The sequence below is a fragment of the Pimephales promelas genome, chromosome 5 (genome assembly GCF_988280905.1).
Source record: "Pimephales promelas chromosome 5, fPimPro1.hap1.1, whole genome shotgun sequence".
In the NCBI taxonomy this organism is placed as follows: Eukaryota; Metazoa; Chordata; class Actinopteri; order Cypriniformes; family Leuciscidae; genus Pimephales; species Pimephales promelas.
This window is the reverse complement of record NC_142773.1, coordinates 14,013,767-14,028,585: the sequence shown is the minus strand read 5'-3', so window position 1 is coordinate 14,028,585 and position 14,819 is coordinate 14,013,767. Positions and strand designations below refer to the sequence as shown.

General features: G+C 37.4%; 1 long non-coding RNA gene across 1 annotated transcript; it reads left to right on the top strand.

Moving 5' to 3' along the window:
- Window positions 1-2,012: 2,012 nt before the first annotated feature.
- Window positions 2,013-3,267, top strand: LOC120479954 (uncharacterized). Its single transcript, XR_005623003.2, has 2 exons — window positions 2,013-2,151; window positions 2,774-3,267. It is a non-coding gene; the product is annotated as an uncharacterized LOC120479954 (long non-coding RNA).
- The last annotated feature ends 11,552 nt before the right edge of the window (window positions 3,268-14,819 follow it).

The following is a 14,819-nucleotide window of genomic DNA, read 5'->3' as shown; positions in this document are numbered from 1 at the left end:
ATGAATAGACTAGATATATCTTAAATTTGCCCTGCATATTTGGGTGAGTTCACCCAAAAATAAATAATGATATCATTAATAATCATTTCATTTAATCCATGGAACAGAAAAGAAGATCTTTTTAACCAGTCAGTTTTTGAATCTCTTAGTAGGGTCCAATGTTGTTTTGGATTCCATTCATTTTCATCATGGATTTTTTTTAATATTCATTTTTAGGTGAATCACGGCTTGTCCCTAATTACCCTTACAAAAATGAACCATGGTTTTATTATAGCAAAAGTGTAGTAATCATGTTTATTTTGTAGGATTAATTACCATTTACTACAAAAACCATGCATGGTTAATTTGTGGTTACCATCATTTAACCATAACCATTTTTTTTTTAGTAAAACCATAGTTAATTTTCACAAGGGTTGTGTTGGGTATCGAGAATCAGTTCAGAGAATCAGCTTCCAAATGTCCAAGAACCATGGATTCGATAAGACACGTTGTGAAAGAAAATGCATTGTATAACGGTATATTAGATCTTAAAGTGACAGCAGCCTAATATTTCTGCGGCTGCCTGTGTCATTAATGTACGCAATAAGAAGATAATCACTCACTGATCTTGACTTGAATAACTTTTGTAACATTAATACGGATAAATCTATATTTTATTTATAAAAAAGAAAACTTTGCAGTGATATTTTACATTGTGTATTTGTTCAGTTGTATGTATTTCTGCTTATCTGTATTTTTTATTTTTTTTTATATTACGGACTCTTTACTTGTCTTTAACAATGTTTGACATTTATATAAGTGCGTCTAGTTGTTTTTGCTGTTCTATTTTTTGTTTAAACCAGGCAAATGTTCCTCTTGTGTTCTTTGATTTGAGGGTTTTTTGCAAATGCTATTCAGCTGCAAAGAAAAGTTTTCCAAAACGACACGGTAAATATGTTTGATCTCTAAATGCTGACTTTTTTTCACCTTATTAGAATTGAAATGAGTTGAAAAATGAATTCTCGCTAAAATTCGAACGATACCCAAACCCTATTGGCAGCTTTGGTTATTTGTGTGTGTGTGTGAGTTGTTCTGGGACTGCCCTTCTTAACCTCTTATCAAGCACCGGCCCGATTACGGGCCGTCGAGGGCGTGGCTAAACTTTTATTACCTTTTTTAAGCTGTGTTTTATAACAAATATTCAACTGACTATCATAAACTATGCATCATTTGAAAGCTAAAACACTCAAGAATCATGATCTAAACTTGTTTTTGCAATCAATACAACAGAGAGGAAAGGGTTAAATTAAATGCAAAAGGACCTCTCATTTGAAAATGAGTAAAATGAACCGCTATACTCATCTTTCATCTCGTATGGTTCAGATCAGTTCGGACGAATCCAAGAAACAACAGCATACATTTCAATGTAAGGGTCCATTCTTCAAAATGCATCCCACTTTTTAATCCAAAACAACGAAAAATAGGGGGAAAAATGAAATATCCTCCTTTGTTTGCATGAGCGTTTTCGAGATAGAGTTCGCGTCATGTTTATTTTCAAAGAAATATCGATTCTTATCTATTTTCCAACACTCAAAAGCCATCTCACCCCTGTAGTTTAGACTCTTCCGGATAAAATGAGTCATCCCCCTTCTCTCTCCTTCAATCACAGGCTCTGTAATCGATCAAAATGCCAAGGGACCGCCTGACAGGCTTAGAAACCTGTCAATCTCGCATCTCGGTTTTTGGCTGGATAAAGTCTGGATATAGCCAGCCAATGTGTAATCGGCAATGTTTTGATGGATGGGAGTATTGACCAATTAAAACACGTTTGCAGTGATTGACAGTTCTCAAGCAGATTTGTCAAACACACGTGCGCAATGTTGTTGTTCGCTCGTGCACTTTCGCCATTTTACGCACGGAGCGCATAGGCTATGTATTGGTTCGCTACACGGAGCTCGTATCAACTCATAGATTTTCTCCAAAGTTATATTTGACAATCTCCATCATGGATCATCGTCTACAGAAGCGTTTTTGTGGTGTTGAGAGTATTTTGGAGGAAGTGATGAGAAGCAGCGACGAAGAGCAAAGACGCAGAGAGATGCATCTGAACACGGTGTCGAGCGTCTGTCGAGAGGAGATGTTTGTTCATGGACTCGATCCCGTTTTAGCTCGGTAAGTTTCAACACATTGTCATTTATTGATATGTTTATTATTGGCAGTTTTTCTGTTCATGTAATGTTTTTGATTATAAAATGACGATGGACATTAGCTACTAGCAAAGACACAAGGCTACACGAGCAGGTGATGGAGCTGTAACGTTATATTATAACGATACATAAAGAGAAAATATTTTTAGCACACACATTATATTTATTTTGCATTGAATATAACAATAATGGAAGGAAAGGATTATAAGAAGGCAGGTGAAGATGTGTTGATTATAAAATAACAGTGGAGATGACTTAGCAAGATATGAGATTACAGTGATACGTTTATATGAATGAATGGTGCATTGAATATAAATATAATGGAAGGAAAGGATTACAAGATGTCAGGTGAAGATATAATAAATATATATATAATTTTATACATAGAAAAAATAATAATTACAAAGCATTTTTAATGTTGAGCATTATAACGATAAGGTATGTGACATTTGATATTGTAATATGATGGAATATTGATGCTGCTAATAGATGAATGTGACTCAAACTGAAATCCTCTTTTGTGTGTGTGTTTTCCTGTGCAAATTTTATTTGTTCTGCTTACACACTTTATTTCTCCTGTCTTTCAGTGGCTTTGGTTTCCAGAACAAACCTTGGTGGTGACTGCCTTGATCAACATGTCTTCCTACACTTTGTAAATGCTGTAAGCGGTTGCTTTTTGTTTTTGTAATTGGAAATTCATTGTAATTGTTTATTGTAACTTATTTGAGTAAAAACACTGTTGCAATTACAAATGTTATTTTTTTTCTTTTTATATATTTTATTCATTAGTAAAACAATCACTTTTGGAACATATAAATGAAGTGAGTTTTTTTCACTGTTTTTGCTATTATAAATGTTCAAAATAAAGAGTATTTTGTTAAAATGTTAAAATGTTGTGCTGAAATAATTTTTTCTTGTGTAGTTTGATGGGCAGAATAGTTCTGAATGGATAAACATGTATGTAGTATGTAGTGTTTACTCCTTATGTCATTTGGTAACCAGGTATCCATTTGGAGTCTCCAAGTGGCCTTTTGGAAAGGACGCCTAGACTTTTCTTGAATAAAAGCTTACAGGAACTACATTTTTGGGAGTATCCTCCTCAAATTTGAATCAAAACATGGTCAGACATTCAGTTTTATATTTATGGTGTTTTCAAGGCCTTAACATAAAATTCTGATACATTTTTCCCTAAATGAAGTTTATTCAAAGAAATCGTGAATTAATTTCATGTATATTTTACCTTGTTTTACTCTGTTCCTATGCTACTTTGAGTTATAATGACTCTTGGGTAACAAAGTTTCAAGTGTCTAGTTTAAAAAAATATCAGAGTTATGAATGTGGACCATAGGGTTCAAGAGCTACAAAGATTTGTATTTGGGTATGTCGTTTTCAGAAAATTCTCAAAAATAGGGGCGCTTGTTAAGAGGTTAACTATCAGCAGTCCCCCGGGAGCAAATAATAAACTGATAACAAGACAAGAAACCAGAGTAAATCAGGGATGACGTAAGACAGGATACAGCTCAGAGAGACACTTCAGGGACTATAGTAAGATACAGAGAACAGACAACCTGTGTGTTATAGAGTAACCCCCTCATAAACAGCAAGTATTTTAGTTTTTGTTTTGTTCAAATCTTAGATTTCATGACACAAGAGTGTTTTGTATTTCAGCCATGTTTCTGTTTTGAAGATGTGCAGATGCCGGTTTATATCAACAAAATGTACAATGTCGGACAAAAATACAGCCTTTTCCTGGATCCTTCCAGAGAGTGACCATGCAGACCTCTCGGCCAAGGCTGCCTATTAATTACCCACAGGACTTTAAAATTTCCTGTTTTCCCCTCCTTAATTAAGCTAATCTGCCCTGAACTTTAAAGAGAGGAAATACCTAGAAATAGTTCCCAATTTTCAGCACATTCAATTACTTTGTGCCTAGTATTGCAGATTGCATCAAATCGTGTCAACGCCAGGGATCAACAGTGCTTGATCGTGTGGGGGAAATTATGTCTGTCATTTCTTCCTTTGCCATGAAGGGTAATGTGGGAATTTTTCGGAGGGAACAGTGCCTGCTGTGGGCATGGCCAGTGCCCGTGCTGTACGTGCTCAAGGTCAGGGCCATCCACCATCAATCTCTGACCGTTGTGTTTATTATCATTACTTGCACTTACTCACTGAGCATAGAGAAGAATTGTTGACTTATGCTCCCTGTTACTTTTCCTCCCTTCTCCACAATGTCTCACACTTCCAATAAAAGTTCAGCATATGAGAAGGGTGACGAGTTAAGAGGGACTTTCTTCTGAAAAAGAGGGAATTCCTTCTGTCAACACAAACACTCGGGCTTTCTCGACATCGAAGGCAACCATCACGTTTCTCCAAGTATTTCCTCCCCCAAAAGCACCTGCCCGATTGATTATTGTAGTTTAAGTATTTATATAACGGCGCATAACGGCGAATTGATTCATATGCGGGTTTGTTGTTGATGGCAGCAAAGAAATTCACAGTAATTTGCATCAGTATCTTTTGCAAAAACAATGAAAGAGCACAAGATAACATACCGTATGTCTATAAAATTTACATCAAACAGAGATATTTTGAGGTAGCCACCTAACATAAATCGTAAACAGCTAACTGTGATTTGAATGCTTTTAAAAGGGTTATGAATTTAGAAATCAAATTTTCCTTGATCTTTTAACATGTAAAAGTACTATAAAAACATTGTGTACGTTTCAGAACACAAAACTTTCAAATTAGTCCTTTTTTTTAAAAAAAATATATATTTATATATATTTTTCTTACTTTCTTACTTACATTTCTTAAATCAAGATGCGTTTTCTAGATGAGTAAAATGACACAAGATATTAAGTCTTGTTTTCTGGGGAAATAAATCAAAATTAAGTGAGTTTTGCTTAAAACAAGCAAAATTGTCTGCCAATGGGGTAAGAAAAATAACGTTGTTTCTGAATTAACATGATTTTTCTTTTTCTACCGCATTAGCAGATAATTTTGCTTGTTTTAAGAATCTTAGTTATTAACTTAGAATAGATTAATTCCCCTAGAAACCAGTTGGAAAAGCCTTTTTTGCAGTGTATGATTATGAAGTAATAGTAAACTAGTGAGATGAGGAGAAAAGAGAGCAGAATCTCTGGACCAAATATTTTAAGACTAAAGACTAAACTGGCCAAAAGCAAATAGAACCCATTATAATCAGTCAAGTCACCTTCATTTATATAGCAATTTAACAATATACAGTATATTGTTTCAAAGCAGCTTTACAGTGATAATAGGAAATTACAGTAATATAGATTGTTTGGGCTTTACAGCAGCTCTAGAATAAAGTTATTGTCCAGCTAAAGTTAGTTTTGATTGATTCACTTCCGTTGCAAAGATAATTAGTTATTAACTTAGCGGCCGCTAACACGACACCGTTCTAACAGTCCGGCCACAATAACAGCGCCTGGCGGCTCGAGAACGCAAACCTTGAAACATGTTCCTAGGTGCAAGTCTTGAAAATGTTTGAAAAAAGGTTATCTCTACGCAAACAAAAACGCAAACCTGTGAAAACACTTGACGGCGTGCACATGCGTGTTCATACGTGTTCAGTCTATAGTCTATATACTTTGAATATATGTGTGCAGACGTGTAGTCTGCGCAGGCTGCGTTGTCGTCGTGTCCAGGCGCAGGTCCTTCATCAGATGTGGATACGGCCTGGATCCGGCGGACTGCGGTAAACCTTGGGATGAATTAGCGTAAACGCAACTCTTCTTATGATGTAACGAGTACATCAGGATTTATAGGAAGTGTTCCCGGTTCCAGCTGACATAATCTATGCAGCCTAACATTGAATTAGAGACGTTTATAATGAGTTACGTCTATGCTAGGTTAAAGAGGCGTGTTTTTAGTCAAGATTTGAACTTAAACTGAGTGTGTCTGCGTCCCAAACAGTGCTACTAAGACCAAAGTTTAGGTGCTAAATAGGAAAAGGATCTACGGCCTGCAGTTGATTTTGATATTCTAGGTATTATCAACTATCAATTTCGAGAACAACAGACGTGAAAGACTATAATGCGTTAAGAGCTCGCTCAAGTACTGTGGAGCTAAACCATTTAGTGCATTGCAAGTAATCAGTGATATTATAAAATGTATACAATGATTAATTGGGAGCTAATGCAGTGTTGACAGAACCGGGCTCTAGCGGCTGCAGTCAGACGTTCTTTGTCTCAAAATGGTGTATTGCTGTTTATGAATCAGTAAATCAATCCAGTGACCAAACGGTCAACTTCACTTTGTTTCTCGTAGCATGAAAATAATCAGTTATTTAAATATTGCGATTAATTATATACAGAAAGCGATCAAATAACACTTCCTTTATAATCACTGGAGCTGTCAATCACACAGCATGTGCAAAACTCCTGCTATAATCAATGACGAGCGGTATATACTGCACAATGAATCTCTTATTTTTTTACTATCTTTGCACTATTTAGTCATGATGAAATCGATTTGCTAGGATGAGATCACTGCATTCATGCGCTCACCAGATATTGTCATTGGCTACAAGCTCATCGTTGAAACCTTTGGTGCGACGGGAGTAGATCTAAATATAAGGCTACAATCAACACTTTTCACAATTAGTTAATCTCGATAGCTATAATAGTAATAGCGTAGTAAAAGCTTTTGAGAGAGTTCCACATGTAATACTTCATATGCAAAGATGTTAGCCAATCACAGCAGACACGCCCCTTCCAATAGAGTATTCAAATAGTAGACTGTATAAAACAATGGACTTAGTGTCCGTGACATCATCCGTAGGTTTCTCAATTGCATTTTTGAAGCCCAAAGTAAGCGGAGCCGGTGTCGCCATCTTGGTAGGGTGTCGTGGCGCTAACAGACAGCAGACAAATGGCTTGAAGTGACAGCGGCGACAACCCACCTGTCACTCAAGTGGCCACGCGCTTAATTATGCAGAACTTTAAGCCTTAAACCCTTTCTTCTGCTCAACACAAAGGAGAATATTTTGAAGAACGATTGGAACTTTGGCACCATTGACTTCCATATTTTTTTTTTTACTATGGAAGTCAATGGTGCCAAACAAACTGGTTGTTTCCAAGCGTTTTTTCAAAAATATCTTCCTTTGTGTTCAGCAGAAAAAAGAAACTCATACAGGTTCGCAACAACTTGAGGATGAGTAAATGATGACAGAATTTTCATTTTTCGGTGGAGTATCCCCCTTACAGTTGTCATATGGGCAAAATTAGACCTAAACCACTTTTTGTACCAGGCTGTAAACGTTTTTTTTTTTTTTTTCTGCTGTAAAGTTGGGCATTTTAACATGGGGTGTATATGGGATTGACTCTCTTTTGGAACCTGTATTCCTGTGTCACTTCCGTGTTGGATTCAAGAGACCGGAAGGTTGCAGCTTGGTTGAAACCAGAGGGCTAAAATCAGGCTAGGCTAATGCTTTTTATTCTTAAATTATTCCAGTTTTTTTATGTAAAAATCATGCTAACATTATAAGTACAACATTATAAAACAATAATAAATCAGTTCATGACCCTTTTAAGTTTAGCTGAAAATGACAGTTTGGGGATCTAACCGGTTTTGGGGATCTAGATTACATCATCAGAGGCATGAATTTAAATTCTATTCTCAGAAATATAAAACAAAACTGACAGTCAGAATGTAAACGGTGATGGCGGTGGGTACCCAGTCTTGTGGGGAAATCTGGCACATTGTTAAACTGCGTCTCTGCATTAGCTATGTAAGCCTGCCTGCCCCCTACAGAAAACAGGCGGGTTATCACACCACTAACATTTATTTAACCTTTTTCTCCTGTGGAGAGCTGAAGAGGAGGGTGCCGTCGGGGCTGGCTTCTCTTCTGAGAGACATTACCATATTTCCTGACCATTAGGTGCTACAGTCCTCCTTAAACTGTCCCATTCAATAAAGCCCCTCAACAATGAAGCTCACTCTAGCAGGTTCATGTTTGAGTGCGCAAAATCCAAACGTGTACGAATCACGAATGTGCAGTAGCCCAACATAACATAAACATTGTTGTAAATCTGTTTGAGCACGAGAACACATTGCTTTGCTGCCCTGTCCTAAACAGCCATTTCACATTTAGTTCTTCACTCTCCACTGGGAGTCATGAAACAGGAGGATGATTTCGCCACAGTGGAGGATTCTCATGAGCATTTATGTCGGCCTCTTTTGGAATTAAAGGCAAAACTCCCCACTCCCACAGATCCCAAGCTGGGACATTTCTTTCTCTGATTCATCACTTACAAGCAAAAAAAAAAAAAGTTTTTAAAAATAAAGTTGATACCAACATAAATAGTGGGTGTTTTAAGTAGACATAATTTCACTATTTTTAAATACTTATATGGATAAAAATGAGGACCATTATCTATGTCCATGGTGTGACTCAAGTATTCTGTAGAACTGTTGTTTGCAGTCCTAAAAGTCCCATATTCAAGCCATGGGTTCCTTCTGGGATTTCAGAATCGGTCTGTAGAATCGCTTTTTTATTTGTATTGTACAGTTGTTTTCACCATTCTAACATCTCATTACAGAGGAAGTCTGCAAAATAGCCTTCCGGGTTATCTTCTTGGATCATCTTGTAAACACTATAGTGACCTATTAGATGTGAAAAAGAAAGTCTTCACAAAATGAGGTACACTTTTAGTAGAGGTACACATTTAAAGTTGCAATGAGACGTGACCTACATCCGAGTGGAACAGATTGTCGAAACAAATGTAGGGTGGCACCTTGGTTCAATCCATCGGTTGTTGATTGGCCGGAGGCAGAAATGAACGTGAGTTTGCTGGGTTTCGCAGACTAGATGACTGGAAAAAATTGTGTACATTTAGCAAGATAGCGGGTGAATTCTGTATATGATATACAATACAATGTTATGATTAACTATGTCTTTCTCCACTGACGATCTGAGTTGTTCAAAGTGTTTCTAAGGATACTGATTTTCAGAAGGCATCTGTATGACTTTGAGGTGGCAAAAGGGGACATGGTTTGTGCAACATTACAGCTGTTTGATAATGTAACGCATTCTCACCCCAAGGCGTCACCTTTGACCATGCTTCAATACTTGACGTTTTAGGCGCCCTTTAGCGTCACTTACATGACGCGATCCTACGGCGTCATCTAACTGACGCTAAAGGAAAGCGTCTGTTAGAGGACGCGGTTAGGTTTAGGTGTGGGGTGGGGGTAGGGTACACGCGATCCTAGGGCGTCATCTTACTGACGCTAAAGGGCGCCTAAAGCGTCAGATATTGAAGCATGTCCAAATGCTTCCCAAGGCGTCAGTTAGGTGACGCCTTGGGAGTGAGAATGGGCTGTTATATTATAATACTGTTATGTGTCCAACATCAGTGTTGTGGACTCGAGACTCGCACTCGGTCTCGGATATTTTAATGGTCTCGGTCTTGTCATGGATTTCAGAATTGACTCTCGAACATATTAGGACTCTGACTTATTCCCGAGTCCACTTGAGTCCCATTCAAAATATGTCATGATTATTACTGTGTGTTAATATTTCTTTAAATTGTTGTTTGATTGAAACGCCCAATGATTGCTGACTTTCTTGTGCGCAACTGCGCAAGACTTGAGACTATGACGTTCACGGCCCGCAAATGCAGCAGGACCCAGGTCAGATGTGATGTGCTCTAGCTCAACTATTGAAAATGTCATGCCTTATCCATAATTTTTTTACCAGTACAGTGAAGATTCCATGGTATATTTGGTTTACTGTTTGAGTATGGTGCCAATTTTATTGTTACCACCAAATATTTTACATATTCTTAAAGGAATAAGATTATTGACTACACATTTGGAAAAATGAACCATTTCGAATGAAACATTCACAATAAGATCATTAATATACATTTAGAAAATGGAGAATGTGAATTTTCATTTCATGGCAACTTTAAAATTCTCTTACGGCAAAACGGACCACCAATATTGATGACTCATCTTGCACTACACAAATCTTTATCCAATCAAATGCTCTCTAAAAATTAGCCCAAGCTGAGAGTTTCCAGAAATAAAATACGTCAAGTAATTTCATTGAGTCTTCAATTGAGAAGACATTTAAAGATTTCAGAATTGGTCTTTTGCGCATTCCCAAATGACAAGAAGCACAACTAATTATTGCATTTTTTTGCAACTCTCTCAAAAGTATCAGAAATCGAGCCCCACCAGTCTTCTCAGTGTCTGTGTCTGGCTAAGACACTCACCTCTCATGCCTCCACTATGCATCCTCTTGTCTTTGTTTGGCTCTGCTCCTAAACACCTGTCACTCTGCTGTAGCACTGCGGTCCCCGTGTGAGGTCCCCTTCCACAGTCTATTGAACACTCTCTCAAGCAGAACACTTCAGCCGAGCCATCCTTCATGGCTCAGTTCCAGGCTTTTACTGCAGGCGGCCCAGGTCCCTAAAACATCAATGATTTGTTTATAATTAGCCCTGGCACCTCTTCGCTACTTAGAGAGTACTTGCTTTTCAAAAAAGGCCAGGGGGGTCGGTTGACGGATGGGTTGAAGGTGGTTGTGCAGAACCCGAGTGAGAAGGTCTTGGGCTGCGGCGCAGTCGGTCACATTCCTCGCAAGCCGCCCGGAGTCATGGCTGACAGGGCGATAACGATAATAACCTAGTCTTCGGGGGCTGCTAAACTGGGCCCTGCATTCAGTCACTCAGTTAGTATGCAGGAGAAGAGGACCTGAAGGGAAACATGGTGCCCGGCAGTCAGGGACGTTTATGCTCGCTGGATGCTCAATTAATAAACACTGCTGTAAATATCAAGATGTGTGAGGTATAAATACACTTTGTGTGGTCCCTGAGGTTTACATGGCTGATGGGGTAAAGTACATCTTTGCACCCTCCTCTGATTGTTTACCAGCAAGGACAATATCCATGGGAACATTACACACAACTCGTCAGCTTTGTAAATGAGCCCACCTCTGGGCAATTAATCATTGAGTATTTGGGACGTTTAACAGGATGATGTTTGGAGGACGTCACCTGAGATGGTAAATGCTTTTAAATACATCATATGATATTTACATAGCTCAACACAGTGCTCACTTTGTAATTGTGTCATATTGCATAGTAAAGGCCATGGAGACATGAAACCATTATCCTTTTTTAGCTAAACTACAAACTGCTCCATAGAAAATGAAAGTTATATTTAAAATATAGTTTCCTGTTTTTTTTTTTTTTTACTTGTTGTTAATGGTTGTGATCAGCCAAAATTAAAAGTAGTAAACTGTAATTTGTAAAAATGCCTGTAATTTAAAATGCCATACTCTAGATCTAATATTATCACATGGAAAAGATGTTGATACCATTGAAATTCTCCACAGAGCGATGACATCCCAGATCATTATCTAGTCTCATGTAAATTACATTTAGCCAAGGCTGCAAATCCGACTCCGTGTTACAAATATGTTAGACCTATAACTTCTGCGACTAAGGATTGCTTTTTCAATAATCTTCCTAATCAGTTTCATCGTCTCAGCATCCCGGATAGCTTAGAAGAACTCGATATCGTGACAGAAACTTTTAACTCTCTCTTTTCCAGCACTTTTGTTGTTCCGTTGCACTTTTGTTAAGCTACATTACATACTGTATTATAGATCAGCCGAAACAGGGAACACGTCCCTTAAATCCTGATGTACTTAAGAATGGCGTCAATGCTAATATTAGACTCTCTGTTCATCCCGATGGACCCTCTACTTGTACAAACAGAGGCTGTATTTAGAAGTAAATAAATGAAAATGTCTCTAAAAGTATACATATACTAAGGAGGAGTTGGGAGGGAGGAGGGATGCTGGGGAACTGTTGTGGAACTCGTGCTTATAATGGATCGATTATCTAAACGTGCTCCTCACTAACTTTGTTAATAAATTCATCATCAAATTCTGCCTATTAAGTCTTGACTCGTTCATTTGTAAAGATTATCATGATGAACAAAACATGTAGACTATAATAATAACTTTTGTTGGTCACAGAGCTTGTTTTCAGCAATTATCCAAAAGCCAATAGATTTATTTATTTTTCCGAGGCAACCAGGGTTATGCTAACTTCCAGATCGCCCTGGAAAAATGTGTCATTGCTGCAGCGCTCCATTGGATTCTTTTCTCTATTCATGTTTGGGACTGACAACATTTACTTACAGGTGTGAGTGTTGGAATGTCGAAGTGCCCTGTTTACACAGTCGCTTAACTAGCAGCTCAACTACTGTCGGTATGAACATGCAATGGAAGTCAATATCTTATTCCAATCATGATTATCAACCTGTAAACACAGAAATGTGACTAACCAGAAAGTCTTATCATATTTGACACAGAGTCCATTTGAGCCTTGAGTTTATCTACAAAATCTTAACCAACTACACATAAAAAACCTACAACAATAAAGCATTTGAATAACAGCTGTTATTTGATGTACTGTGGTTAAATTATTACACAGATTCATTTTGGAGTTCTGACTTGGAAAATAGCAAATGTCCATGGAAGTGAACTGCTCTGAGTAGGATGTCATAGGTTGTTATCCAGCAATTATGGTAATTACATCATGCCTTGAACACTCTATGATGTGACAAACAAATAATTCACACAGCACAGCTTAGACGGAAATGCGGTTGCGTCCTGGAAATATATGGGTGTGATTCCAGCTATAGAATGTGGTTGTCACTCCCATAAATTGCCAAACGGCGTCTAAGCATGACCAAATGAAGAACTGAAATACAGGACTGACAACAAAATAGACCTCATTCAGGGTTAGGGTTAAATTAACACTCCTCATAGTTTGACTCCACACTCAAGAGTGTTCAAATGAACTGTTTGTGGTAATGGGATAATTAAGTGATGAATTAAGTAATAATTGAGCATTAGTGAAGACACTTGATATTAACAAATGGAATCACTGAAGGAAAGAGTCACCATTTCAAGTCATCATTATGATGATCAGTGTTCGTTTTAGTTGGCCTCTTGACCCTTCATTTCATAATATTAGATTTTGTCTAGCTGCTTTGTGTTTTTAAAAAACACTTTTTTATGTCAAAGAAAGCACAGAGAAAATGTGATCAGGTGATGCTTGATAGTAATTCAATCATCATGTTGTTACGATACGTGGTGGTAGGAATCACAAGGAAGACGACGATAAACAGGAACAGGAATTTATTCAACAGAACTCAGAAACCACAAAACACACTACAATAAAAAAGAATGGACCAAGAATGAGGGAGAATTAGTACAAATACACAGGCAAGCAAAGGAACATAAACAGGTAATGAACATGACACCGGTTAATGAAATGATTAATTAAACTGACTGGGGAAAACTAGGTCACAGGACTGAACCAAAAACATAATGAAGAGGGAAACACAGGACATACATCTAACACATGTAGTGACCTGATGAATTAATATTATTCTAATTAAATGGGTTGATTTAAAGGGTTAGTTCACCCAAAAATGAAAATTAAGTCATTAATTACTCACCCCCATGCTGTACCAACTCCAAAAGACCTTCGTTCATCTTCGGAACACAGATGAAGATATTTTTGATTAAATTTGAGAGCTGGATCACTGCTACATAGGCTTCCTGAGGGAATGAAACTTGACGGCCCAGAAAGTCATCGAAAAAAATGTTTAAATATTTCATATTTCGAGATTTCAAGAGATTTCCACGACTGAACAAATAGTCGTAGAATAAGAATGCAATTCTCGCGCATACGTTGTGGAAATCTCTTGAACTCTCGTCTCAGGCCCAGAAGGATAGTCAAATAAAGTCTTTATTTTAGTTGTTTTTTTTTCGCACAAAAGGATTCTCGTCGCTTGATAAACTTAAAGTTGAGCCACTGTAGTCACATGGAATATTTTAACATTTTCTTCAATGACTTTCTTGGCCGTCAAGTTTCAATCCCTTAGGGTGCCAATGTGGTAGTTATACAGCTCTCAAATTTAATCAAAAATATCTTCATTTGTGTTCCGATGAACGAAAGTCTTACGGGGTTGGTACAGCATGGGGGTGAGTAATGAACTTTTTTTTATTTTTGGGTGAACTATCCCTTTAACATTATTGATTACAGAAGCCCTGTGATGTTACAGCAAGAGGTTCTGCAAAGTTTGCAACTACTTTATTTTTAGAGACACACACGCATCAAGAATCAGAGTATGAATCTCGACAAAGATGACAATCATCACATTCAGATAAACAAATCAACTCTGAACATCACAAAACAAGCTACTAAAAAGTCACATCAAACAGCAAAAATAAAAGAAAACTGTAAGAAAAGAAATTACTAAGACAATTCAGCTCACAATCTATTCATAAAGCAATGCATGTGGGGAGCCATGGATGATTTTTGATCGGAGCATCCAGAATACACTACATCATGCTTTTTGATGGTCACTATTGTTGTGATTCATATGCTGATTATTGATGAGAGATTCAAGTCTTTTTGATCAGAATAACTTTTTTTAAAAAATCCCAGATCTTATGCTGTAGAATCACAAGCCTGCTGTAATGCCCTTTTTGGGAATTTTCAGATGTATTTTTTGTATTCATACTACAAAAGAGTAGAGTAGTGCACAAGTATGCGAATTGGGATGCACATTATGACC